Below are 16140 nucleotides of genomic sequence, written 5' to 3'. Positions count from 1 at the left end.
AATCTTACATGTCAAATGAGAATTCATACTGAGAGAAGCACCATGTGCAATGAATGGGAAAGCATTTTCCCAAAACCAGAGCTTGAAGTTCATATGAGAATTCATACTGGAGAGAAGCCATTCATGTGCAAGGAATGTAGAAAGCATTTTTCCAAGAAACTAAATCTATAGTTCATATGAGAATACATACAGGAGAGTAGCTTGTTCATGTGTAAGGAATGGGGTCAACACATATCAACAACTTTCCTGAAACACTGACTTACAGTTCATATGGGAATTCATACTGAGAAAATCCCACAGGGTGTAGTCCCATCAGTGCACCTCATGTGGCACTTAGGCATTATTTCTTAAGTCTTTGCAGCGTTCCTTCAGCCCCTAGCTGCAGACCCTTTCTGCCTTCTAATGTACCTCCGTTAATTTTCTCCTCCTTCCATCTTACTTTTCACCCTCTCCTAACAATTGATTCATAGTGCTTCAACTGCTTTGAGGTTTTCATCCTGTTACACATTTCAAACATTTTTTTTACTATTAATTCTGTTTCAGCTCTGAATGACCTCATGAGTCCCATTGCTTGGCCTTTGCCCTAAATTCTATATTGTCTTCTATACAGGAGAGAAGCCATTCATGGGCAAGAAATGTGGGAATGTGTTTTTCTTTACAAGTGGTCTTACTAATCATATGAAAATTCATATAGAAGAGAAGCTGTTCATGTGCAATAGAATGCTGGGAGGAATATTTTACAAATTACCTTGCAAGCCACATGAGACCATACTGGAAAGATTTTCAAGGAAACATCATCTTACAAGACATAGATGAGCCATACTGAGAAAAGCCTTTATATGTGCAAGGAATATGGGAAGGTTCTTTCCACAAAAATTACTCTTACAAGACATGGAATTCATACTTGAAAGAATATTCATGTAGAAGTAATGGGAAAGCTTGACCCAGAAACATCTTATAATTCATCTGAGAATTCAGACTGAAAGTAGCCATTTACAGTAAACCCTCAGTTATCTGCTGTAATATATCCAAGACTCTTGTGGAGATTGGAATTGGATATGGTAAAAACACTTCATCGGATTTAAAATGTCAAATAACGTATTTGAACAATCTACCTGCTGTCGTGCTAGCTTACATCTTGCGCCTAATAGGTGCACGGGCGCATGCGCAAAAAAAAAAATAATACTTGGCTAACACTCTGGCGACTGTTTCTGTAATCACCCGTTTCCCACCAGTGGCATTGGAATGTTTACGTTCCTGTCAGAATTTTTCATGCCGTGTCCTTCTGCAGACAACGTGAATTGGCGTTCGTAATAATTTTGATGATTTTTGGCTTATTTTCTCCTGTATGGTATTGTGCTTGTTTTCTGTTCGTGCATTATGTCATCTACAACAAGCAGAGATGAAAGCATCAGGCTGTATAGGAAGGAGTTTGTGGAGACTGAATGTTTTGGTTGAGCATGACCACATAAGCTGTATGTTAGCCTAGGGGCTGTTGGGAGGGGCACGATATCCTTCTCCCCACACTCTTCACACAGAGAAGTTGAGAGTTGGGAGGGTAAATTGGACAGTTGTTATGCAAGGAGGCCATGGAGGCATGGGCATTTCCAGCCTCAACCAGTTCGCTTGGTTGAACATTGCTTCTCTGGCCACACTAACCTAACCTAACCTAACCTAACCTCATTCAGTGTGGTAGCCAGCTAACTAAATTTAACAGTAGGTAAGATTCATTCCAAATAACGATAATTTCCATGATGAAATCAATTATTTGGATTCTTACCTACTGTTAAAGAGGAAACCCACCCAGCCTCCCCACATCTTGGTGAGTGGTCATGAAGAATGCTGACAAGAACCTAAACATTCCAACGCCACCTGAAGGGAAACAGGTGATGACAGAGACAGTCACAGAGGATTAGCCAAGCGCCATTTAAAAAAATTTTTGTATACCAATCACACCTAATGGTGCAAAGATATAAGCTGACTTTAACAGTAGGTAAGCACTGTATCCAAATAATTAATTATATCATGAGAATTATCATTTTGTACCTTTTTTTTTTTTACCTGTTTTAGACTACAGTACTGTAGAGTATGCTTAAAAAGCAGCATGGTAATTGCCTACAATACTCTACTGTACACATAATGAAACCAACTGTACAATACTGTTTACTGAATAATGTATAAAAAAATTCTGTTGAAATTCTCTCTCTCTCTCTCTCTCTCTCTCTCTCTCTCTCTCTCTCTCTCTCTCATACATGTATGTCAACACATGCTTATTTGAAATTGAAAGTAGCAACTACATTGTACTGCATTTTGTTGCCTCCACGTTAAAGATCTAGTAAACATTCCATTCAAATCTTATTAAAGATGTATTACAGCATTATTGTTATTTATTTGGTGTGGCATGGTAAACAACAAAACATTCGAAGCTTCTGAGCTGAGGCTATCACATATTGTTGGTTGAGAGGACTTTTAAATCTGTATTGCACCATATTTACTGAAAATACTGATTGATGCAATGATATTAATTACAGTCCATTAAAGGATATTAACTTTATCATGCACTGTATATTGAGTTCTTACTCTGAATGTGAGCAATTTGTAGAAACAAGGCATACAGGCAGAGTTCTCTGCTGCATGGAAACCAATCCTTGAGTGCTGGCAAAAGTGAGAGAGAGAGATGCAAGGCAAGTTAACAACTGTAAGTAAGAATGAATCTGGTAAATGCCAAACAATGAAATAAACAGTAATTAAAAATCTGTATGACTTCCAGAAGAAATATAAGTCTTGCAGGATAGTTTAACATGGTAGGAAGTCTCTCTTAGCATAAAAAAGCCTTAATGCCAGCCCTCACTAAATACAGGTAAAATATAACTGCCACCATTACAACATAAGGTCCTTTCTGGACATTTAGCCTTGGTCCTCACTTAGTCCATTAACCAAAGAAACCAGTGAGTGTTGTGCATGTCTTGTATGGAAGCCCTAGTGATGTACTGTATCTTATGCAGCTGATCAGTGCAAAAGTAAGTGTGTGTGTCTGGTATGGAAGCACTAGAGACCTTGTACACTCCTCAGCATGGGAAGTCTTGTGTTGTCAACTTGATCAGTTTTCAGTGTTACCATCTAAGGCACAGAGTCCCTGTTATGACAGTCTCGACATTCGCGATCCGATCTACGATGCTAAGAATTCTTCACTTTTATTTGTATATTTTTTAATGTTGAGTACTGTATTTACTGCTAATTACCATTTTTATCATTTTATCTTTTGTATCTAGAATGTGTGAGTTGAAATAAAGAATACAGTATTATTATTATTATTATTATTATTATTATTAAGATCTGACTTAAGGCGGATTCGACTTGAGTCGCTGCCTCAGGAAAGGATCACCATCATAACTCCTGTGTAGTATCGAATACTACTTGAATTACCTCACAGAATGTGATAAGCTAACATGCTCCTGTGTTTTGTATCAAACCAATTGTATTTTTGTACACTTATTTTTGTACACTCTCACCACAATGTTTGCCTATCAATAAACTGTTCCCTGGACATTTTTGCAACTATTTTTTACCATTTCAAGTAAATATTGTAGTAGTATATGGTGTACTATTTACTTTTAACAGGTACCATTAAAGTGACCTTGTAGTGAATGAAAACAGATTTTCCCGTAACCCTTGAAGTAATCATCTTCAAGAGCTTTTCCTACAAAGGAATAAAACTGCATTTTTCAAAACAGGAATACAATTGTCATCCAAAGGATGGACTCAAAATAGCCAATTTTTATTAAAGTAATTTGTATTTTTCCCAACATACAAACCTGAAGTTCTTTACTTAGGGATTCAGCCTGGAACAGCTGTTAAACTTTCAGACAGTCACACCCTATGGTAGGGCCCTGCCAACTCATTGGTCTGTACTCCAGTTTGCCTTTTGGCCCAGGTACCAGAATGAGGGGTGGCTGTGGTTGTCCGTAGATGTAAATATTACTTAAGAATTTGCTTTTTGTTCCAACATGAATACAAACCTTTGTTCTTTACATAGGAACTTACCTATTGGTGGGGGAGTCTGGGCAATTCTCTGAACTGACTGGTTGGTTCTACCCAGCCGGGAATACCTTCCTGGTCTGGAGGAGCTGAGGAAGGAATCCCACACCTGTAGCTTGTTGGACACAAGGGATGTTGCAACTGCTAGACCTCTGGGCTTGACATGTGAGTTTCATAGTGCAACTGTGAGGTTCCTCCTTCTACACCTTTCTAAACCTACCTTTCCAGCACTGAATAACTTCGTATAGGTTCCAGTGTTTGGCCTTTTGTGTAAAGTTTATAAACCATTCAGTTCTCTCTCTCTCTCTCTCTCTCTCTCTCTCTCTCTCACTCTGTCAGAGTAATATCCACTAGCAATGTCAGACATTGTTGCTACAGCATAAACCTCTTAATCACCTGTATAGGACCAAGATTTCATATTATAACATACTGAACACTCCTGATCAATAGTATATATATATATATATATATATATATATATATATATATATATATATATATATATATATATATATATATATATAACTGAATCACGAAAATATGGAACGATGAATATATAAATAAAGATAAAATCCAATGAAGGAACGGAAACACTGAGGTTATGAGGCCTTTCGACACTAAAGGTCCTTACTTAGCAGACTGAAGAAATATAAAGTATGTTTACAAAGAAAGCTCATATAAATGACAGATGGGGATTATGAAGGAAACATATGTACCTGGAATCCAACACAATTGAAGAATTAGTAGAACTGCCAAAACAGGATTAAATATTTAAGAGGTTTTTACAAAGGATTAGGATCAACCATTCAGGAGCAGGGACAGGACAATTAAAAGATTATACAGGTTCGTGACTGACCACCTAAACATTTTTTTAGTACAACACAATACCTCTTTTGTATTTACTTGTGTCACGAAGATGAACTGACTAATCAGCATGCAAGGCCTGAGAGGTTAATTAAGACTGGGAAAAGTTGAAATTGCATCCGTTGGTGTGACGATGCTGACACAAGGCACAGTCAAGAGAGATTTCCACTGCTAACAGACCCTCTGTACAAGAGAGAGGTTCACGAATTGAAAGCCAGTAAGGATGCAGTAGGGTGTGGTCATACATAGACAAGCATGCAAAGCACAGAGGGTGCCAAAGAAGCCTTGAACACACACCTATGTAATTATTCAAACATGACATTTACTTAATGCTGCCCTACGAAGGCAAGGTTGATGACATTGGCACTTAGAAAGAAATTGAAATAGGAAGTTTAGTACAAGAATTAAAATGGTGTGACTGGAGTGGAGGAACCATTGCAACTGATCACTTTACTCAGAAGAAGAGGTGGTTTCAAAGGAGGGATAATGGCAGCAGAGGAAGGCTATGGCTTCACTGGCAGGAATACTAAGGGCCTCACAAGATAGGACCACGTGGTAGGTGCTCTCAAAGGAGGTGGGAATGGAAGGGAGGTGTGTCTCGGCTGCATCCAGCAACGTCTGTCTCTCTTGTTCCTCGTGAGGTCTCATATGACTTCGTCAGGGGTTAGGAGGCCATCCACAGGTAGATGGGGTTGTGTCGCTTTCTCCACGCATGCCGCATCATTTATGAATCAAGTGCTATGTGTTCGTTCTCTTAATCTGCATCACCACCTCTGTTCTGCCTCCGGCCATACTTAATCTCCTCTCAACCTCGTGTCTGAAACAAAGGCTCCACAGTCACATGTTTGAGAAGAGAAAGTTGGAGAGATAATAAAGAGTGCAATTAACAGATTAAGGGGAGCGGCCAATATTCTTTTTGCCCTTCCTTGTCAGGCAGTGACATAAAATGCAGTTTTATTTTTTGGCTTTAAATTAACTTGCGGCTTGGATGCTTGAGAAGATTTAGCAATATATATATATATATATATATATATATATATATATATATATATATATATATAGAGAGAGAGAGAGAGAGAGAGAGAGAGAGAGAGAGATAAAACAAACTATGAAAGATCTCTAGAGAATCCTAGAACTATGGAACAGCAGACACCTATAAACACCAACACAGACAAAAATAAAAAAAAAAATTCCATTTAGGCGAAAGTGGTCCTTTTTCTCAGTTCATAAGAATAGAATGTCATTAAGATGGGAATGGGAGAGATAAAGTACCATTCCAGATATTTTTTTCGATTCCAGATATAATATAAATACTTTTAATTTATCTTAGTTAATTTTTTGCAATTTTTTAGAAGCTAAATCTTACGGCTAGATAGTTTTTTTTTTTTAATAAACTGTTGTAATTTATTTTGTTTTTTTCTAATATTTCTAAGTGGGAAAAGGCTCACAAGTAATAACAATTGATAAAAATTTTACGAATTGTAAAACTGAATAAATTTCATTTTAATTAAAAAACTCACTCACCAGATGGCACTAGAAGCCACAGTCCAATAATATTAACCAAACTCCAGAGTCCTTGGAAAACAATTTTCCAAGATGGCTGAACAACAAAAACTTTGAGAAGTGTTGCTGAGGAAAATAATGAACTCATATTTATATTTGCAAGTTAAATCATTAATATGAGTCTTAATTACATTATGAAGTGTTGTGAATGTAATTTTGCTGTGAGAAGGTTAATTATGTTAAATTGTGTTGTAATTTAAGGTGAATTATGGGGTGTAAAATGATTGTTATTAACTCAGTGAATTTAGCTTTAAGTAAGTGTATATGGTGCAATATTCATGTTATTAACCAAAATTAATACTAAATGAATGTGGGCTTAAATAACTGTGGTTATCGGTCCAATATTCACATTATTAACTAAAGTTAAGAGTTAGTTATGCATTTAGGCCTTAGATAAATGCATGGTTATTGACTGATCCAATATTAATGTTATTAACCAACGTTAGATATAAACAGAATGAAGTTAGGCCTTAAGAATAACTTTGGTTATTTTTTGGTCGAAATTAATGTTAACTAAACGAATTTAGGCCTTAAGTATTGTTAATGATATTAACTTAACCCTGCTCAGGGTAGAGCTAAGTAATAGATGCACAGCGGGTATTTAGCGAGAAATGGCAACAACTTGTTAACGTATGGGTACCCCCCCCCAGGCCAGTACTAAACACGACGAAGGGACATTCCATTTAGCCGACAACAAACAAATGCACCGCCAGTGTCAGAAGCCCTAAAAGTGTAGAAAAAACCAGTTTCCAAGGTATTGCACTTGCCGGACGGGATATGAACTGTTCGAAACAGACGTAGCCGTGCTCTGTCTTGTGAAGATTGCGTATGGAAACCCCTTGTTGGATGGACTTCAGGGGTTAATTACAGGTTAATTACAGCCGACGTTAAATTGTAAATAAGCAGCCAAGATACTATAAGAAACTGCCATTTCTCGCTAAATACCCGCCGTGTATCTATTACTTAGAAATACCATTATTTTCAAGGAATCATAAACAAGCAAACAAAAATCAACAATGGTTTTTTGAGAGGTCCTAACCTCAACCTTGGCCTTGGATAGGACTTCATCCTGTGAAGATGGGCTGCTGTAGGCACTGAACATATTAGAAATCAGAGACAACAAAGTATGAGTAATTAATTTACTATTAATTTTGCATTTTCAATTTTTATTTATACCTAGAAAAAGGAAAACCTAAGTAAAAGGACCTATAATTTTCTAAACAATACACAATCAATATGTATGTAAATTAACCCCTTCTGTATGAGCTTACTGATGAGTGATAATAGCGTAAAACGAGTTTGTTCCGACACGATATACAAATCATCAGTCCTTTACATTAGGAATTACTTTCAGTGGAGCTGGAAACGGCCGTTGAACTTTCGAACAAGGTGGTTAGGCAGTTAATTCAATAACCGGAGGCGGAGTCCCGCTCGCCCGATGTAAACATTCCAATTTGTTGCCGCCGCGCACTGCAGATGTGTTGCTCGGCTTCTCTGCCCTGGACTGCTGTTGAGCTGTTTACCTCAGGAGAGGGCCGCACCAGTTCCTGTGTGTGTTAAGTAGCTTAAAAATGCTGAACAACACCATATCTATGCTTGAGCTTCATTAAATAAGTGCAGAAGACTCTTACAACCACCAACAACCTTGGGGACCACAGGAACCAGGAGTTTTGGGTGGGGGAGACAAAGTTGATGAAAAGGTGGGGAATGTAGGGGAAAAAAAGCTAATAATAAAACCACACATAGACTGCAGTTTAAGCCTAGGATCTGCAGCTGTCAGCAAGGGGGTGGCAAATGGCGCTTCGTGCCTTATCTGCGAAATCAAATATTCTGGTGCCACATTTGTACTGGCAAGCTATACTGTTGTGCTGGACTCTGCCTGCCACGGGTACTACACGGATATGTAAACTACCCCCAGTTCCTAGAATTACAACTGGGGGACTTACCCAACTGTGATGGAGTATATAGTGTAGCTGCTGCGTAAGAACGAATGCAGATGAGTTGAGGAGCTCATGATGAATCTTGAACATGCAGTAGCCAACAACCTATGAAGTGGGCCTTACAATGCCCATACTTGGGAAGTAACCTGAGTCGTGCCACCATCGTTAGATTGCATAGTATAAGTATCTGTGGTGGGGTCCACAAAAACTGATACTGCACTATGATTTACCGTAAGGTGCTTGCACCCTCTTCCTCCAAGCGATTATATGCTTTCCAGCAATCTGGAGGCAATAGTAGTTCCCTCGTGAATATTGTCTTTAATAACACGTAGTAGTGTTTCACGATCCCTTTGTTCAACAGGCAAAGGGGTGGGAGATCGGTGCTTCGCGCCTTATCTGCGAAATTAAAGATTCTTAGCAAGACGTTTTATACTGGCAAGCTATACTGTTGCACTGCGCGTGCCCACCACGGGTACCGCGGATATGTAAACTACCCCTAGTTCCTAGAATTTACCGTAAGGTGCTTGTACCCCACATCCTCCAAGCGATTATATGCCTTCCAGCAATCTGAGGCAATAGTAGTTCCCTCGTGAATATTGTCTTTAATAACACGTAGTAGTGTTTCACGATCCCTTTGTTCAAAAGGCACTACAAAAAATTCTTGTGATTCTTGGCAAATTCCACCAAAAACCCACTGCCCTTCAATTATGCGCCCAACACTATACTTACGTTGTCCAAACTATGACTCTTCAATTTCCACAATGCAGTCTGGACCACCAATTTTCTTGGTGTCTGAAAACCTAATTCACTACCACCTCTCAACAAAATGACGACCAGTCCGAAATTGTCACGTCATTTAATTTAAGTTCAGATCCCACTACCTTACAGGCAAACCAGTCTTGCAACCACAGAAGCACAAACTTTAAATTAGTCTCAATATCAAGTCTGATTGGTAAAACCAAGTGTTCTTGAATATAGACACTTTGAAATTACACCTTTTCTGTATGTCCTTCAGTAATGTAAGCTTCATCACAAGGATTGCACACTTTTTTATATTTCAACTCTTACAGACAGAATTACAAACCACAATGTTTTTTCTGATAAAATTACCCCATGGTCTTGACGGTATTTAATCAGCTTTTCAGTGTTACAACTATAAAAATCACCAAAATCACTATAAGTTATGACACAGCTTCCACATCTAAAAGGTAAGTTTTCTGCCAGAACACTTGCACTTGTAGAAGCTACTGCCATGATGATGAAGAACAAAATAGCCATGCGAGAGTGAAAATTTTCCATATTAATTCTGTAACAATGGATCATAGAGAAATAGGAAAGTAAAGAGATTTAGCTTGTACGTATTGTGTTCGTCACTTTTTTACTTATTTTTTTATTAGTCCTTGCATGCGCAAAATGTATTACGTGTCAGTCTGTAGTTGGCTCACTGAGAGACGGAGCTCTCTCGACTTAGTTTTTTTCGCGAGTTTTTACATATTAAAGTGACTTTTTTTGGGACTAATAAGCATTTCCTCAATGACACTCTTCTTTGTAACTCTAGGTACCGTATCTACTTTTTTAGAAACCAGTGCGTCCCTTCCATAAAGAATTACCTGCCGTCTTCACAGTGGGATCTTTCTTGTCTTGTTTCTTACAATGAATGTTGATAAGCCCCATAAGCCCTCCTTCCAGCATGTATGTCCTGGGGTGGCGAAGTGCAGCTTCTGCTCGTGATATTGTTACAGACCCACACGCCCCTTTGCTTCACCTGCAGAGGATGTGTTCTTATAACTCTCCTTGCTCAGAGTGTTGTTCCTGCTCTGCCGAGCAATGGGTGAAGATTGAGGGGAGGAGAAACTACTGAGCTGAGGGTTATACGCCCCCAGTGACTCCCTTGGTGGTTAAATCTGTCGGGATTGCTTTTCCTCCCGCAAGCTTTCTCTGCTGCCTCTCCTCAGGTGAGACTCTCGCCTTATTCACTCGCCACGGCCGTGGAAGACCATGGGGAGCGGACGATCAGACAGTTTCTGGGGCCTCTCTTCACTTTGGGGGAATTTTTTTCCCTGGGAGTGAGAGGTTTCTTCTTTGATCTGAGTTTGCCTTCAGGCTTGGCAGTGGAGGCTTCTCTCAGTGACAGTTTACTGACCTCACATCTATCTGGCTGTACTGGTCTACCTGGTGTTCCACCATTGGAGGGCCTGGATTCTCATCTGTCTGGCGCTCCTGTGATGACCCACACAGCTGCCACTTTCACTACATCAACCCTCACCATAAAGTCATTTGCCAGGCTGCCTGTGACTGTCACCTCACACCTGGGCACCCAGGTATCAGCCATGCCTGCCTCGCTCCATGCCGTGCCCTTGCCTCCCGGCTTCCTGACCCCTTAGCCTGCCAGCCTTCTCCAGTATGGTCACATCACTGGTGCCTTATATCTCAGTACCTGCCCTGCCGTCCTTGCTGTTGCCAACCCACGTTCATTTCGACTCCTGTTCCTGATTTCCTGACTCGCCCGGCCTGGCTCTGCCTTGCTCCACTCATGCCCTCTACCTATGCACTGGCTCCTGGCTTCCCTGGCTCCCGCGCTGCTTCACCTGCCCCGGTAGTTGCTGGCCAGATCATCGACGTCCCCGCTGCCCAGGTTGCGCCCGCTTCCCTGGTTCCCCTGGCTGCTCCCTCCTGGATTGGATGGGGAACCTGACCGCCATCCAAAGAAGTCGAAGAAGAGGTCTAGGAAGGTGCCGTCATATTCATCATCCTCCTCTCTTCTAAGGCTCACCGGCTGAAGAAGAAGCAGCAGCCTGTTCCCGCCCAAAGAAGTCTTGCCCTGAGACTTAAGGACTGCCCCTTCCACAGAGAAGGCAGGATCTTTCGATGGCTCTTCCCACACTGAGCCAGGGAATCCACCCGTTGACCCCGCCGTCTCAGGAGCCGAGGGCATGCAGACCTCAGTTTGCACTCCAGCTGCCATGCCGAAGAAGTCTGCTTGTAAGGCCAGCACTGTGTCAGACACTTGTTCACGTTGCGCCGAGTACCTGGGTTTCTAAGGCGACCCAGGTACCTGGTCTGGTGCGGGAAATACTCTCCCCATACTGACTCGGCATGCGGACGGGAGAAAGAGTCCGACAAGCAGGCGTTCTGGATCATCTCTGCTGGCGCTTCTACGAGTGCCAAGCAAGGTTCCCGGGTAGGTGCGCTGGTCTCTCTAGTCCGGACACGTGGCGAGACAGAAAAGAGGTCCCCTCCCCAGTCTTCTTGCAATGTTTTGGCCTCGAAGAAGTCTGGGGCCCGTCTAGAGGACAGTGCAAGCTCTCACAAGCCAGCTGCATGTTCGACTCTGCCCAGTCTCGCCGACTCGCGGTGGAACCGCTGTGCTCCTTGGGACAACGGTGACCGCCTCCTGGCCCGCTATCCTGCTGGTTCCGCCAGCAAGACTGGCGGGGGTGCCTCATCCTCCTCGCCTGTCCCCTCAATCTCCTGGGTTCCCCCTAGGAGGTGCGAGTCGGACACGTGGAACTCCGGTGAGTTGTCTCCCCAGAGTTTGACCTTGGGGGCTTACATTCCTGGCTTGGTTCTCGGATCGACTAGATAGCACACTAGATAGTACACCCACGTGGTGCAGGAAGGATTACGGGTCTGCCGAGGTTCTCCCTCCTGCGGGGAGAGTAGATTGGGAGGACCACACCCTGGAAGGACTCGAGGGTCCTCTTCCCCAGGATGGACACCCTGAGATACAGAGGACCTTTGCAGAGGTAATTGCACTGATTCGTCAGCACAGTGACCTCGGGGAAGGGACCACGGCCTCATCTGTGTATCGAATCCTTCTGAGGACCGAAAAAGGAACCCAAGGTTTCGGTGGGGCTGCCGTGGTCCACGCTTGCCAAGGGGGTCCTCGATCAAGTGAATGGACTTTGTGTTCGGGCAAGCACAATTCTCTCTGCAATCGAACCACTGGCAAGCTGCTCGCCCCTTGACACAGAAGATTTCTTACACCCGAAGGCATTACACTTAAACAGGCTGACCCAGATCTGGTTTGTCTAGGTTCGGGTCTCTCGTTGCAGCAACTTACTGAGAAGAGTATTTGTCTTTCGCAGCAAGAGGCAGCAACCCTGGAAGCCACCACCATGGCAACTTTCCAGGCAGTCTCTTGGTTGGATCTGTGGAAGTTCACAGTATCCAAATTGGCTGCCTCCTCAGGCGCTATCATACCCAGGGAAGACTCCGCTTTCGGGAGACTGTGTCAGTCTGGAGGTAGAGCCATCTCCTACCTCGCCCACCAGACGGCGAACCTGTGGGCCAACCTGGTTCTTAAGCGAAGAGACACTGTTCTTTCTCGCTTCGCCAGGTCTATGGGGCCTGAGTCAGCATTGACCCTGCAGAATGGACCGTTGCTGGGTTCTACCTCTTTCTTCCCTAGAGAGTTGGTAGATGCTACGGTGGACAAGCATCAGACTGATGACAGCGACTGCCTTGTTCACCAGGCATTGGCCAAGACCTCCGGGTCTTTGCATTTCACTGTGGCCTGGCCTTCAGGCCAGGCTAGCACTTCCTCGGCCCCTAAGAAGTCCCAGTCTTCAAAGGATTCTATGGGAACACCCAGCCTTTTATTCCTCTGGAAAGGGTGGGCTTGTGCCCTCGCTCTCCACTTTCCAGCCTGCAAGGAAAGGGAAGAAAACACTTAGATGGCATTCCGACTGCTGCCAAGAGGGGGTTGTCACATGGGGCAACACGGCAGCAATACAGAGCCGAGACCTGGATAGTGGATGTCCTTTGCGAGGGATATCTACTGCCCTTTGAGTCTTGGCCATCCCTCACATCACACCAGCCAGTTCCTGGATCTCCGAAGGACATCGCACTGATGCAAGAAGTGCAAGCCATGCTGAGCAAAGGTGCTGTGGAAGTCGTGTCGGATCGGTCCCCAGGTTTTTACAGCTGAATCTTTCTCGCAGAGAGTTACGCTGGATACTGGTCACAGACCTCTCTCCCCGAACTGCTTCATCTGGCCAGACTGGTCTGGGCGATGGGAGACACAGATCTGTGCTTGTCTCCATCAGAGAACGTAATTTCCATGCTTCAAGTGGACTGAAGTGTGCGTATTTCCAAATACCCATCCGTCCTCTCGCAAGTACCTCCACTTTATCCTCGGGGAGTTGGTCTTCCAATTCAGGCACTCTGTTTTGGGCTCTCGACCGCTCCCCAGGTGTTCACGAGAGTGTTTTCTCTAGTGCCAGCTTGGGTCCATTCGCACGGGATACGTCTACTGAGGTATCTTGACGACTGGTTAGTCCTGATGAGCTCCCGCTCGCAGTTGCTGCAGGACAGGGATCGGCTCCTCGAGTTATGTCGTGATCTTGGGACTGCAGCAACTGAAAGGCCAGGACCTCACCTCAAGCAGAGATAAAGTACCTGGGCATACCTATGACACAATAGGAGTGCCTTTCTCGGACTCTTCGTATCAGGAGGTTCAGAAGACGACAACTGTTTCTGTTTCTGTCTCGACAGGAACAGCCAGCCCGGCAATGGCAAGTCGTCATCGGTCACCTGTTGTCATTGGAGAAGCTGGTCCCTCATGGCGTCTTCACCTTCGGCCTATACACTGGAGACTTAAGGATTATTGGTCCCAGTCCTGAGACCCCCAGTCCTTTCTCATCCCTCTTTCTGGGGAAGTGAGAGAGGATCTAGACTGGTGGATGGACGACAAGAACCTCTTAATACTCCCCCTCTGGACATGCTTCTGTTCTGTGACGCATCGACCGAGGGATGGGGCGTACACCTGGAGGAGTTGCTAACTTCGGGAGTGTGGCACCGGTGATCGCATGCCACCTTCATCAACATCCTTGAATTCAAGGCAGCCTCCTGGCTCCAAGAGTCTCCGGGATCGGAGTGATGGGACACTCCATGGTACTGATGGAGCAAACACACACAGTAGCGCCATGCCAACAAGCAAGGGGGTCTACTATCCCTCCCACTCCACCAGCTGGTGATGCAGGAGTTACCGAGTGGGCGCTGGCTCACTAGGTAGAGCTTAAGCCGCCAGGCATATCCCAGGCAGAGGAATGTCGTGGCAGGCAAACCCAGCTGCCAGAATCAGGTGATCTCTAATTCGTAGTAAGGGTCATCATTCTCTCTCTCTCTCTCTCTCTCTCTCATTTCATGGTAAGGTTGGCGAGGTCAAGTCCAGAGGTCCACGCAAAGTTCCTAATCCTGTAAACACCTTTGAAACACATACAAAGTTACTAGAAGGCCACTAGATTCAAGTCTCCGGAAATTAACATTTCGATTGTCTGAGGTGACAGACATCAAAATACACACATACATATATATATATATTATTATTATTCGTATACATATATATATATATATATATATTTAAATATATACTGTGTATGTATGTATGCATGTATGTGTATGTATGTATGTGTGTATGTATGTATATGTATGTGTACCTGTTAATGTGTAATTTTAAATACATGCACTGTAGGCCTATATATATATTTGGGATACAATTGAACTTACGTTTAAATACTTTAAATCTTTCTTTTCCTAAGTTATTCATTTTCCGTTCCTACAGTGATTCATTTATCAACCGACCTTAATTTATCATGCATATACTTATTATGATGTTATCTTATACATGTATTTATTTATTTACGTTAGATATCGATGGAGATTGGTTTCCACGGAAATACCTTCTGCAAATTGGTTCTAATTCAATGAGCCAATGGGAGATCGTTTACGAACACACTTTGCCCCAAAACCAAAGCTCTCATCCAGTGAAAGAGGGCGATAGAAACGTGTACGGTGGACTCAGGCCTCTGATTGGCCGAAGCCATTCCTCCTCTGGCAGTGGAAGGAAGGACTTATAAGCTCAGAGTCAGTGTACAGTAAGTCTGAACGTGTCAAGTGGTAGTGTTTTTATACAGATGCTCCAGAAATACAAAATAAAGACTTGGTTAAGTTGGTCTTTCTCATGTTCTTAGGGTAATTATGCCGGAGGTTTGAAAACTACTGGAAGTCTGGAAATGTTACGCAAAGGGGCTTGGTCACTGAATTTAGAATTTGAACTTTGCCAACGATTTCGTAAATCGTCAATTCCTTTGGGGCTGAAGTTCGTTCACTTCTTGAAACTGATTTTGCAAATTTCTGTGAAAATTCTGAGGTTCTTGAACGTCTTTCTGGCTCGGTGTCTGTGACCGAATTTTGATCCTGATTTTACTAAGGTACTGAAAGAGAATCAGAGGCCTGGTGTGGACATCTGAGCTCTGTGAAGAGTATGATAGGTGCAGTTTAATTCGAATTATCCAAGAATCATCGTATGGGGTTAGTGCTGTCAGTGTACATCACGCGGCGCACTGTAGGCGTTGCTTAAGGTTCTATGCAGCGTCCTTTCGGCCCCTAGCTGTACCTCCGTTCATAATTCTCTTTTCATCTTACTCTCCACCCTCTCCTAAGAATTGTTTCAACATTATCTAAAGAGCTGAATGACCTATCTAAAGAGCTGAATGACCTCCTAGGTCCTATCTCTTGGCCTGTGGCCTAAGATTTATATTCCAATTCCAGCTCCAATTATTTAAGGAAAAAAGCAAAATTCCTGTGGTGGAAATCCACGAAAAACAAAGGTTTATTTTCAGCTTCCCAATTTGGGGGACATTAGTAATCAACGGCCAAGTATTTGCTGAATCTTTATGGCCGATTCGTAACTTGATTCATCTATTAGTCTGTAAGCAAGGTGACTAGGATC

General features: G+C 42.9%; 1 long non-coding RNA gene across 1 annotated transcript in view; it reads right to left on the bottom strand.

Annotated features, from left to right (window-relative positions):
• LOC136838111 (uncharacterized) overlaps window positions 1–16140 on the bottom strand; it is a 271933-nt gene that overhangs the window by 25344 nt on the left and 230449 nt on the right. The window lies entirely within an intron of this gene.

This window comes from Macrobrachium rosenbergii, unplaced genomic scaffold (assembly GCF_040412425.1).
Source record: "Macrobrachium rosenbergii isolate ZJJX-2024 unplaced genomic scaffold, ASM4041242v1 171, whole genome shotgun sequence".
Taxonomy (NCBI): domain Eukaryota; kingdom Metazoa; phylum Arthropoda; class Malacostraca; order Decapoda; family Palaemonidae; genus Macrobrachium; species Macrobrachium rosenbergii.
This window is presented reverse-complemented; position numbering and strand designations above follow the sequence as displayed.